This window comes from Bombus flavifrons, chromosome 16 (assembly GCF_040668555.2).
Source record: "Bombus flavifrons isolate JBK064 chromosome 16, iyBomFlav1_principal, whole genome shotgun sequence".
NCBI lineage: Eukaryota > Metazoa > Arthropoda > Insecta > Hymenoptera > Apidae > Bombus > Bombus flavifrons.
The window spans coordinates 5912089-5926445 of record NC_138457.1 but is presented as its reverse complement, the minus strand read 5'-3'; the positions used below and the strand labels follow the sequence as shown (position 1 = coordinate 5926445).

General features: G+C 38.4%; 1 protein-coding gene across 29 annotated transcripts in view; it reads right to left on the bottom strand.

Annotated features, from left to right (window-relative positions):
- trol (terribly reduced optic lobes) overlaps nucleotides 1–14357 on the bottom strand; it is a 199836-nt gene that overhangs the window by 166185 nt on the left and 19294 nt on the right. The gene's annotated exons all lie outside the window — the stretch shown is intronic.

The following is a 14357-nucleotide window of genomic DNA, read 5'->3' as shown; positions in this document are numbered from 1 at the left end:
GAAGAAAAAGTTATGGTTAACTTCAGATAGACTGTAGAAAACTCTATAAACTGCAGCAAAATAGATAAAGGGAATTTTTGCTTTGACGAACGTCCGTGGCACAAACTGACGAGGAGATTACGCCACAAACGTGCTTACACACAGTATCGTAAGTAAAAGAATATCACTAAAATGCGAAACTCTACACTCTACGACAACAGAGCTCGTACAGCTCGTAGAAGCATGGCGGAAATAGAACAACAAGAATGTGTGATAAGCTTGGCTGATAAGTGACACAATAACGCCTACATTGTCGCGATCTTTTTCGAATTGTATTTATCGTGCAAGACAAATAATAAAATAATATAAAGTTGTCGCCAACATCAAACATGATCTACATGATCTACAAGTATATAGGGTGAATCAATAACAAGTACTATCTGACGTAACTCATTATCTATTGGTTTTATCGAGAAGCGTATTAATTGAATTACGTTGCATCTCGGGGGATGCAATTTTATTCTTCTGTATCTTATATTTTCCGAGATATCCAGCTGACCACGAGCCTCTTTATAACGTTACTTTACAATGTATATCTTTTGTAACGTTGGTCCATACAGTTGGACTATTCTCGGCCAAAACGTATCAAGCCAATTATATTGGAGAACCGTTTTTTTTTTTTTTTTTTTTTTTCAAATTTTAAATACAACGTTTACGCTGCCCGAAAAGTTTCCTTCGTTTTATAAGGAAATGATATAACAACATTTTTGGTTTTATATTGTTTTATCGAATTATGTATGATCTATTTGGTGCCAATAGAACCAAGGAGACAAAAAATGTTGCGCATCTAGTGTTCCCTTATAAAACGAAAGAAACTTTTGGGACGACCTAATGTCTCAAGAATCTCGATATCTCAGAAAATATAAGATGGAAAAAAATAAAACTGCATCCATTCGACGAATCCCTTGAAATTCAACGTAATTTCTTTCAAACGTTTTGAGAAGAAACCAATATCAGGTAACGAGTTATTCCAGATACTTCCTCTTAACGATTCACCCTGTATAGCAACAACAATGATAATAGGGATTTTTATGCATCTAGGGGAAAGTTAAAGACGTAGAAATGCATAGAGAACAGATGATATGCTAAAATATATAAAATATCCAAATATAATATTTATAGATAATATTTCATATAAATTTAGGTATCTCTATATAATGTAACAATATGTAAAGTATATAATACTTGAAGCAATAATATCCAAGTAATTAAATCAATATACTAAATAAATCAAAGTACGAAACCCATTTATGTCCAATTCCTTTTCTCTTATTTACGAAAATACGAATTTGTATAAATATTGATAGTCTAACGATTGAACACGTGAGACATTCGAGTTTCTTTATTCTGCCATAAATTCTATACACTGGAATTTTTCTCGAAGAAAAGGTATTCGATTATTTGTTATTAAACGAATTAAACGTGTTATTAAAAGTGTTATTAAACGAATCGTAGGACCCTTTGGCCACGATACAAAATTATTTTGATTTTGAATAAATACAAAAAAAAAATTCATTATATCATCCTTCTAGTTGTCGCTGCAAAAATCATCGTTACATTATTGCGGGAAAGAATGTAACACGAGGTAGGAATTTTCAAATGAAATTGTAAAACTAGTCATTTTGACTGGTGTAAGAGTTCTAGTGTTGAAAGGTATTCTAACGCGAGCCACGCTCTCGAAGAACAAACCACTCTACGATCCTAATCAGTCGCCATTCACGAACCTGGTACCTCGAGCACGCCTGATCAGGCGCTAGTGTGAACACGTTTGCCAACATCCAAGCGACTAGTAACCATTTCTCACGAATTTTCAAAAACGACTGCAATCGTTCAATTTTCATAGTAACATTTTGCTTATAACAGATAGTATACAGAGTGTGCGAAGATTTAGCAACCAGATTTTGTCAGTATATATTCTATGGATATAGTCAGAAGCAAAAAACATTTTATATACAGAGAGAGTCTTTTTAAACCTTAGAAAAAAGAACATGACGTGCAAACAGAATAACATCATACTTTGGCCTCCAATATCGCTTTGAATTTTACGCCATTGGACTCCTACGTGCGGACAGTGGATAATTTTAGAAAAGGAAGTACATGCACCGTTCACAAGCTAAAATAGTCAACTGTAATTTTTTGGAATTTTTAAAATTTGCTTGTCTTACGTAATTTCATTGATTTTCTCTATCTCTTGTTTCGTGAAATTAACGGATTTAGCAGACATTAGGAATTTTACTACGAGGAAAACATTTGTATTAAAGAAACCACGATTAATATTAACGAGGAGATTATACTTCGTAATATCATTTTATAATCTTTTAACACTAACCTTACCCGAGCCGGTCAAATGAGCGATTTCAAAATTTAATTTAAAATTGTACTCGTCATTTCCTTTTGTTCGTCTAACTTTATGTAAATTCTTACATCAACAAAAATTGAGAAATTGATTAGTCAGATAATATAAGAATTTATGATCATGATAATTTATGATAATATAAGAATGATCATAATAATAAAAATAGGACAAAATGGATCATATATAATTCAATAAAGTAATATAAAACAAACAATGTTGCGCATCTATTATTTCCCACTAAAACGAAAGAAAGTTTTCGGACAAAGTAATATAGAACGCATAATGACTACAACTAACGACGGATAATTTTGTCGGTGCGAATTCTTTCGCTCGATCGTGCGTGTGGCCCTCACGTTCAATTCCTTCGACGCGGTGTTCCTTCGCTTTTCTCATCTGCAGTACGGTCGTTTCGTAATTAACGACGATACCGGTGGACTCGTTATTTTTAATTCCCGCGGCTGCGTTCTAATTAAGATAAATCGAATCGAGTCGTGCGGTGTTGCGGCTCGTTTTCCCGCCTCGAGTGCGTTTCCGGGGCCTTTTTTGCGCCGAGGTTGCCACCACTGTCCCGACATATTCCAATCAAATGGAGCGTAACACGTGCACACGCAGGGCTATATTCATTTGATTACCTTTTTAACACTAGAAATACCGGTTTTCTTATTTCTATTAAATGTCTAGCCCGTTAAGAAGCAAACAGTGAAATAATGTACAAGAGTTGCATGAATGCAACGTAATGTTATGGAACGCATGTAAAGTAATTTACATATTGTTACGTGAAGATCAAGATTATTAGAATAACGGGTACAGTGGATAGAAAAAAGTCCTTACGTATCGTTGCATTTATTACAACATTTGCGTATTAATTATGGAAACCTCTGATAATCATAGAATAGGAATCCCTCTCGATAAATGTACGGTCGTTATCCCCACCACTTATCCTCGATGCCGCAAAGCTCATCGGCGCGCCACATTTGAATAGCGTAACATAAATCAATGTAAAGTATCGCTGAGACAATGTACGTAGATACTAATTAAAAAATGGAACTTCTTTTATCTTTTACTTTTCTAAATTGAAACTTTCACCGACGTATTTTTCAGATGTTTTTTTATTAAAATTAGACCAGACACGACATAATTTGAATTATGTTTAATTATTGATACGTATTTAATTATCATTTATTAAACAAGCAAATCTGTTCCAAATTATATCGTGTTTAGCGTGCTTCGAATCGGAAGAACATAAAACAAACATGTTAGTAAAATTATCGATCGACTGACAAAAAGAGAATTACAAATGGATCGTTCTCTAAACGATGGCCCTTGATAGGTGAAAATAAAGAAAGCTGAGATTCGAGCGACGATAATCCAAACAATTACACGACGGTTATAAAAGTTTCTTCGATCGACAAGCAGCATCTGGTCCAACTTTTTAACGCCAGCATGACGTAAGATATTCTAAAAATGCGAAAATCCCGCAGAGACTGCCCCCGCGAAACTGTGCATCCCCAACTATAAACTGAGGCCGATCATAAATCCCACGAGCCGCGATTCGTTTCAAAGAGAATATTCTTTTTTATCTCCTGTTTTTCTGGACTTGCACGATTCTACAGAGTCCAGTTATTGATCTCGCTCATAGCGAAACTGGATCACCATGAAACCACAGCTGTTTCAATGTAAACGCGTAAAGAAATATTTCACAGATATAGATATTCAATGGATCTTCGAATCCAGCTGCGTGCGTGAATCACACGGCTGAAAAGAATCATCGAGAGTGATTCGCGGAGGTTAATAATGGCTCGTGTCTCATATATTTAGAAATTATCTTTTCCATCTTTTTTCTGATATATTCAGAAATTATACTAGATACTAGAATAGTAAGAAATACTTTCATACTAGCAAATTCCACGAATGGTTGGACCTATAACGTGTTAAGTTGAGCGATAAGTTCGTTCAAATCTTCCGAAAAGAGCACGTCAAGTATCAGATTGTCCCAAAAGTGTCTTTTGTTTTATAAGGAAATAATAGATGCACGAGATATCTTTGTTTTAATGCGAACGAAACGTATCTTACGAGAGCTAGAAGACGACTGAAGATAAAGACGACAACGTTTGACAGATTAAGTTCCATGTTTGTATGAACATTGCCAGATAAAGCAGCTACGTGTAGATAGCGAAAGACACTTTTGGGACAACCTAATGTTATTACCTTCATGTAAAATCTACCTGTTAGAAGCTTATCTCGCTTCCTTACAAATATATGTCTTCGCGGAAACATTCAAATACGTGCGAATAATTTTCTTCGAGTTTCTTACTCGACCCGATATCGCCTGAAAATTCCAAGAATTTCGCTTCTTTTCCTTACGAGCCTCTCAATTTCTCCGATATTTTAATGTACCATCTTATTAGTGTCGTATTACTTTAATGACAATATTAGTTTACGCACGACATCTTTTGTTTCATACTATTTCACTCAATTACGTATGATCCATCTGGTTCCAATGGAACAAACTTAGAAGGAAATTAATTCGATAGAATAATATAAAACAACAAATTTTCTGCGTCCATTATTTCCTTATAAAACGAAAGAAGCTTTTGGGACAAAGATTTACCTAATATTTATATTACCATCTACTAGACCCACTTTAAGAACAAACTTTATATGAAATATACGAAATAAAGTACGAGACAATATATTGTAGAGCGATGGTAAATGTCACGCTATAAATATACACCGTTCCTTTCATCAAACGTAGAAAGGATGGTGACCCACAGTGTCTGGCAGGATTTTAGGTCCGAGCATTTTCACGCTGCATTATTCAAGGTCCTATGAATTCGATATACCTGCCGATCCAAGTCACGGAGCTTAGCCCTTTCGAGATGGCCGTGACAAAACGCGCGCGTGCTAAGGAAGAAAATTCCCGGCAACAATAAGCCGCGGATCGTAGCGGTGAATCGGAAAGTAGCCGGCCCCCGACTGCACCTGATCTCTAATTTAAGATGTATCCACGATCGTGCACCCTGCCATCCTGCCAAAAACATAAAACCAAAGCCCTTTCACGTCGATGAAACTTCTGAAAAAAAATCCCGTGCAATTTAGCGCACGTTACGGATAAATAGAAATCTGAGGAATCTTGCGATTAAATTGCCGTCAGATTTCAAACAGATTCGAATAGCTCGAGCTTGGAACAATTTTATCTTTCTTTTACGATGACACGTAGAGATATTACGTAGAGATATTACGGGGTTAGAGCGAAGAAAAACTCCCCCCACAACCTACTACGTACTTGTATAATTACGGATAATAAATGGAAATCTAACGACAGATTAGAATTAGTATCAGGATATTAGAGCAGAAATAGGAAAAAATGTAAAACAGGATAGCAATACAGGTTTAGAAGAGAAATGTGGGATAATATGTGGCGGAATTCCGATAGGTGAGAACTGGAAATAATTGTTGTGTAGGTGATCAATAGACTGTGGATTTCTATGCAATTGCTGGATATTTGAAAGTGGCAAAATACACAGAATGTACAGAGATGTATAAAATATTCAAAGTATAGTACTAATTACGACGTTCAAGTAGGTAAAGGAAATTTCTGCTTAGGTTCCATTTTGTCTGTAATTAGACAAATTTCAGTTTCCATAAATATCGGCCTGATAGTTAAAATGCAGTTATGCGACCAGTGTATAGGCAAGTACGAAGCTTCGATTGAAGTTTCCAACTGTCGCGTATATTTCAGTGTAAACGTAAAAGTAAAAGAACTGATAAACAAAGAATATAGAAATTTCCATCGCAGTCTACGTAATTAAACGTCCCAATTAACTTTCCCATGGCTTCCTGCCATCGGACAATTTCCTTCAAATCCTTAAAATTTCCACACGATGTTGAAAACAAAATCCAATAATTTCAATCGATCGCGGTCTTATAAATGAAATTTTAATCAGCCAAAAATGATAATTCCAACGATAATCGCGAGAAAGCAATGGAAATCAGAGAAGAACGGTATCGAAGCGCAAGGATAGATCGATATCAAAGAATTTCTAGCGTCGAATATATAAAGAGAGACAGTTTCACCGCGTTGTCAGGTTCGTTATGGAAAGGTGATGCAACGTTTCTTCGACGTCTTTGATAAAACGTCTTCGATAGGGAAACACAGATGTGTGATTCGATCGACGTTCGTCGGATTGGTCTTATTAAAGAATGAATTACTGGCCTCGTTAATGGGAAGACGATGCACGTGCCCAAACCAGGGCAACTGCTAATTACTTCTCGTTCGAGTACGTCTATTATCAGGTTGCTTTTATTAAACGTATCCTGGTCCTGAATACTGTGCGACCAATGTCCCAACTGTCTCGATATCTTCGGAGAGTAGGTGAATCCATCTTCTACATTTAAATACGATCTTATAAATTCAACGTGTTTTTTCATTTTAATTATTGTTCAAGAGCTTGCTGGACGATATTCAACGCATTCTAATAGATTTCTGTATTTAAATTGCTGACTATTTGTAGTGGTTTGTTTGGAAAATTCGTAGTGTTTTTACCGCCTCGTTTATTTTATTTTCGTCCATATACATCGTATATGCATTAGGTGATATTTTTGACGAGAACAATTTATTACGTACTCTTGCTATTATTGTTTTTGATTCGACAGACGGTGGTGTAAAGAACGTTATAAACACATTTCTAGAATAAAAGACAGAGAGTATGCCGAGGAAAAGCCAAAAAATTAACAACATATTTTGGTCGTTGTAAGACCAGCCGGCACTCTATTTAACATGTTTTAAAAAATTGCATGAAAAAGGAAATAATTATGTTAGGTTTATAATATTGAATTGTTACGTTTTTTACTACTGTATGTCTGCTTATAATGTTGAGATAAAATAATATAAACCTATTTTGTGAAACACATGTGTGACCCATCGCGATGCACGCCGGCCCATGGGACAGACACGCGTGACTCGCCGATGGTGCACGCCGCCTCACGGGACAGACACGCGTGACCCGCCGATGGTGCACGCCGCCTCACGGGACAGACACGCGTGACCCGCCGGTGGCCCACGCCGGCGTCAACGTGTTAAAAGAGAGAAACAATATGTTTTCCCAATAAGAGGAAAAGAAAAATAGATAAAAAAACTCATCAGAAGGTTGCCTTGTCTTATCCATATTCCGATCTTCGCAAAACATTCGTTTCTTGTTACTTCGAAAAGCTGCGAAAATTGGGACGAATCGCGCGACTCACAGTTCGAGCCGGCTAAATTCCATCTTTATATTCGTGGTTGGAAATTACGAAGTAGCTGGATTACATAACATTATTTGCTATCTAACGGCCAGCAAGATCTTATTGGTTTGCATTCAGTATCGCGTGCAAGTCTCTTTGAAGCGAGACAAATTACGTCAACGACGCCAAACTTCCTAATTTGCTCACTCTGTTAAGATCTGACACTTATAGAATGGGTAATAATGGACCCACTTCCGAGGAGGGCACTTCTAAGGAAAAGGTCTCGCCAGAATGAAGTCTGCTTTCAGAGACACGTTGGCAACGTTGCTTCGGGGTCGCAGAAATAATACGGGAACCGTGTGACAAGTGGTTAAACAAAGGGGCAACGTGTAAGATACGTGGTATACGTGCGATTCAACGTCTCGGAGCGATTCCGTGCTAGGAATAGTTAACTTCGGTGTACAGGACTACTGTACTGTTCCCTCGGACTTCTTTTCATACACTCAGACAGACACACAGTCTATCTGTGAGTTGCTTGTTTGCCGATTTCCGCCGATGATCTGACTTCTCACGCAGCTAGGAGAAAAGCCAATTCCGAGAATTAGTAGTAGATTAGGTCTGGGCTAAATTTGAATTAGATTTAAGCCGAGTCCTGCCACACTAAGAGGAGTGGCAACTTGAACTTTGCCAGGCTAGATCTGTTCTATTTATACATTACATCTAAATTGAATTCGATAGGCTTAAGCTGAATTAAACATAGCTGCCATTAGGTACAACAACTTGAATTTTCCTAAATCGACTAATCTCAGCCAGGATCTATCTTCTCGTTAAGAGCAACGATTAGAGCTCCTTCGACACGACTATGGAGAAAGAAGCAGTTGGTGGCGAATCGATATAAACTTTTACAGCTTCAGCCATTGGTATTTTTACGAGCTTCTAATCCAGTGGCTGCTTTCGATATGTTTCGACTGTTTCGATAGAATCGTTCTGTACGACAGTTTATCAACTGATAACGTCGATAAATCGTCACGTCACAAGTAGCACGTTGTACATCACATTTTTGCGATCCTACAATTTATGTGTCACGGTATGGCTCGGAGTTAATAACAACTTTGGCAAAGAATGCGCGCGTTTTTGAACGAAGCTGTAGACTGCGGATCTGACGCGTCCGAGATTATACAGAAGAGGGTCGAATGGACCAATTGCAATACGCATCTGACCAGGTCCACTCTTCCTTTTCGTTCGAGCCCTTGCCAGACACGGGCGCACGCGATGTTGGAAACCAGTTTCACCCGCCCACACGTTCCAGAACGCGAGTATTCCGACGTCTCTCCCCTTTCTTCCCGGCGTGACATCGAATCTTAATACTCGACCGGACACGCGTTCTGAGACCTCTTTGTCCCCACCGTTCTTTACGACTCACGCAGGAGAAAACAAGAACAATCCAACCACCTCGCCACGAACCATTGCGATTTGTCCGCCGCTACGCGAGCTTAATCCATTTCTACACTATAGTTACCTGTTCTCTATCCTCTATTCTTTCGTCATTGTGCAATTGCAGATTTTTTCGTTCGTCTATTTTATTACCTTTCGATATATTTTATAAATTTATTCCGGAATTGCGCAATAGAATTTTTTAACTCCGTGCATTCTACGTGTTACTTCTCTGTGCCTCTTCTGGATCTTTTTCGACACTATGCAGAGAGAATTGATCTTCAAATTGTTCAGGTCTGTGCATTTGGCATGTTACTTTTCCACACGTTTCATAGATTTTTCTCCGACTTGTATAGTAGCAATTTATGTGCATTTTTGTAGATCGTCGTTTTGCAAATGAGAGCCACAAGGGAGCAACGAGTGATACTTTTCGAATTTTGTATAGAGCAGCGATTCTAAGATTTGGTGCTGTGTATATAGCAGGTACTCGTCATGTAGTTTTTTCAAAACGTTGTGTACTTGATCAACGTAACTTCCGCAATTTCTGTGATTCACTGGGCTGTCCCGCTGATTAACTGCTATCGATGTTGCATTTTCCGAAGAATTAATTCTCAGAACGAAGCTATCGGTTTCTTCGAAGTCAATCTATAGATTACAAAATTATCCAAGTGAGACAGAAAATGCCAGTGCTAAATTTATCGCAACAGTATTTTTTAACAACTTTATATTTCTTTTGCAAATTTACGTTTCATACAATTTTTGTCCAAACTTAGGCTCGTACAAGAAAATCGCGCGTATATTCCGATTGCTCGTCACAACGCGATATACTTTCGATATTTTTATCGTAAACTTTCTTAACGCTGATTTCCTCTTCCTTAACATCTTCGATGGTGCATGATGGAAGAACATTTCACGAGCAAATTAAAAATTAACGAAACCACATTTCACGTACGTCGAGCTAACATAAGATGAAGAGTACGAAAGGCTGGAGACAGTCCTGGTTTGCGAATTTCTGTAGCTCACAATCGAAGCGAAACCAGCAATTGCCCGGGAAATCCTTGGCGAGATCGACTCGTTCCATAAATTCCGACGGGCTGGACCGGGTCGCAAATCCACGAGAAATTCGAAAAACGAGCTGAAGCAACCAATGCGGAAACGGATCGATACGGTGGGCCGGTGAAAGGGACGCGCAAACACGTTATTTACCAGTGCATGCGTACCAGATGCACCAAAGCCTCGGGGATCCTACCTGTCCGGGCGTCGAAGTTACTTCATTCGGGGCTGGTAGCCACACCACACAGCCTACTTTCGATCTTTCTCTTTCCATCTATCGATCTTCTATTCTTACTACAAGCAAAATCCAAATGGTACGATCGTCTTTCACATATTTACAAACTGCTGGGAAACACTTGTCACTCTACTTATGGGTGAGACGTTTTTCAAATAACTGACGAACTTTCCGGAAGATTCAAATCTACCTGTGGATCGATGACGAGTTCTAAACGAAATTTTACGCTTCATACTTCATAGTTTCTATTGTTTCACCGAATGAGTGAATTCAGATATCGACAAGTATCCCAGAAACTTTACAAAATCTTTGCCAGCCAAAAGATCAATGACCCGATCCACGTAAAGGTACGTTTACACGACGATAATTTCTCTCTCGATTCAGTTTCTACAAGAGCATTTTATACACTGTGTTATACTGCATCAGAATTTTATCAATCCGTATCGATAGCTACTGCTACTCGAAGCTTTAATTTAGAAGCTCGCTATAACGCACGGGCTACTACCAGTCAAACTCACGTACACCATGGATGTAATATATATATATATATTTGACGGGGAAAGCTAACAAACCGGCGATTATGAGAAGGTTGATAGCCCGACTAGGATTACGCGAAAAATCGATTAAGCAGCCGATGGGTCGAGACTCGTTTCGGGGCTGTTCCACCAGACGAGAACACTTGCGACACCATAACTTTTCCATCAGATATAAAATCGAGTCGTTCGATTGCGAAACGAACCTTGAAATGAAAGCAATCGCGTCATACGAATGGGGAACAATCCTCGTCTCTTGTATCCGTTCGTTCAGATAAAAAAGACTGTTAGGTGAATAACAATCGTGGGAGTGCCTCTTCTTCAAGTGGTATCCCACTAACTATTCATTTCATTGTACAGTGCTGGACTTTGGCTGAGTCTGCAGTTTGCCTATGAAACGATAATTGATGGATAAACTGGCTGAGTTTGCTTCGAGACATGAGAAATTCATCCTAGTAATTTTCATCGAGATGAAGTCATCTCAATAATTCGCTATTGTTTCCAGAAAACCATAGACGTCATGACTTGCCGGAGTCATAAAGCAACTGTGCATCGAACCATAATTTCCACCTAAAAACGTACAAGTGGGTCATCGGTGTCTGTGTGGACGTAGCCGATCGATCAAAGTAATCTGAACGATCTTTCCGATCTTCTAGGAAAGCCGATGATCCAGATGAAGACACCTGGTTAATACGATGCTGCACCAGTGATTTCAGTGAGCTCATAGAGCTATTGAAAGAGAAACCTAGACTTTGATGCAAATGATAGACCAAGCTGTAAAATTAAGAAAAGTAGGTCAAAGACTGGATCTAGCCAAATGCGTGATACGACATTATGCATCGTTCTAAATACTATTCTACTAATTTCTGATTTATCGCGCCTGAATCATATCCTATTGTACGTTGCTCTGTTAGAAACAGAGCCAATTGATCCCTGAGCAGCGTTGCTTGAATAAAAAATCATTCGTACATTGATAATGCTAGCGAGAGTCAAGACCAGCACTAAGAGACGGATCTGTGACTCAAACTTGTCGACAGAAAAATTCACGCTCAAGTGGGAAAAGCTGGCGTTTTAATTGTTTCGTCGCCAGCTGATCGAATTAATTAAAGGCAACGCAATTCACGTCCTCTTTATTGACTCGAGTGAACGTTTAGGTTGCTGTTCGAGTGGTACTTGTCTACGTTTATACAGGCTGAGCTTTCAGATGACTAGAACACTGACAGGCCGTTTCTTCGAGTCTTAAAACAGACTATTGGCAGGCAATCTTCTCGATATTAATGATGCTTCCAACAGAGTGATCTAACAATAAATCAGATCCATTGACACGAGAAAAGATTAAAGGCTTGCTTGCTTCTTAGAATAAAATCTAACCTACAACTAGGCTGAATCACGCGCTATTTTACGAAGATTCGCAACTTTTCCACGATCAAAGGACTGACCAATTCCGATAGATATTTCTAATGAAAAGAAGCTGCCACGTAAGAACATTAACCAGAAGTTTGCAATCGCTTTCTTGAACTGTCACCAAGTGTTATCTCTTGATTAAGACTAAACCAGTTTCCCCTACCTCAAACTGCATACCAATTCTAATCTAATAGAATGTACTCAAATATTTTTATGTTTTACTTTATCACCCACAAACTGCAAGAATAAATCAAGAACCATGTAAATCTAATGAAAAAACATCGTGCAAGGGATCTATCTTTCATGGAAGCATAACTAAATTTGTCGAGTTACAAGACACATTGTCTAGCTTAATCCAATCATCTCACTGACTCAAGCAATCTATTACTAAAATTGCAAGAATTGTCCAAGAATTTTCCGATTTAAATCTAACGAAATAACATTGTGCAAGGAATATATCTGTCATGGAGCCATAACCAAATTTGTCGAGTTACAAGGCCATTGTGTCTAGCTTAATCCAATCATCTCACTGACTCAAGCAATCTATTACTAAAATTGCAAGAATTGTCCAAGAATTTTCCGATTTAAATCTAACGAAATAACATTGTGCAAGGAATATATCTGTCATGGAGCCATAACCAAATTTGTCGAGTTACAAGGCCATTGTGTCTAGCTTAATCCAATCACCTCACTGACTCAAGCAATTTGTTACTAAAATTGCAAGAATTGTCCAAGAATTTTTCTATTCAAATCTAACGAAATAACATTATGCAAGGAATATACCTGTCATGGAGCCATAACCAAATTTGTCGAGTTACAAGGCCATTGTGTCTAGCTTAATCCAATCACCTCACTCACTCAAGCAATTTGTTACTAAAATTGCAAGAATTGTCCAAGAATTTTTCTATTCAAATCTAACGAAATAACATTATATAAGCAATATATCTGTCATGGAGCCATAACCAAATTTGTCGAGTTACAAGGCCATTGTGTTTAGCTTAATCCGATCATCTCACTGACTCAAATAATTTATTACTCAAATTGTAAGTATAAAGCAAGTGCGATTTAAATCTAATGCGGTAACATTGTGCAAGGAATCTATTTTCGTAATTGGAAATCTTTAAAGAGGTGTCATTTCTTTTGGAACCACGTGTAAATGCGGTCAGTGAAATCGGCTGTGTGAATCGACTCGCGTGAAGTAGTCGGTCCCTTCTGGCGATAAGGCATTCGAGCTTGCACTCGTCGCGAGGCACTTGAGAGCGCCGGTGCTCAGGGACAAGCGGTACTTGCACGCTCCTTCGAGAACTCGAAACGAGGCTGGCAATGAGAAATCGATCCCCCAGTCGTCGTACCTAAAAATCCTGCTCCCTCCCACCACTCTACCGGCTTTAATGCGATTTCTGTGACACTGTAAATAACTAAATCGCCGGCAAGACCTTGTACCCTGGCCAACAAGCGTCCCGGACACTAAATTCTTTAAATCTTGGATTTGCTCGAGTGTCGCCAACCTTTTGCGTCTCTTCTCAAGTCTTCTAGCTACGTCTTTGCACTTTATACAGTTTAAAGCCTTTTTTCTTTTTTTTTTTTAAAGAAGAATCGAATCCTCGTGGATGTCCTAATATTAGACTCCAAGTATTGGAGTTGAGATTTCCAAACTTAAATAAAGATCCTGTCAAGATCGCAGACTTCGCGATCGATCGAAGCTTTCCGGATGCTTCGAACCGGACTTCGTAACTTACGACGTGTTTAAGAAGAATCGAAACGTTATACATTGTCCAATTTTAGACTTCCCGGAGCACGAGGAATCTTCTGAAATTGGTAACAAGTCTTGCCAGTGTCCTAGATTTTGGAAATTAGAAAATAGAAGAAGAGCGCAGCGCTGCGAGTTAATCCATCTTATCCAGGAATAAACGTTCATTGTATTGGAATGTATGAGAGGCCTATGTATTCCAGGAATTCTTTCATGCTGGATTTTATAATTTCAAATTGTCGAGCTATATGATTGCTATATTTAAGTCCGCGACAGCTGCAAAAAACTGAAGGAAATAGAGTTTGCACGATAACTAACAATTTATCATAC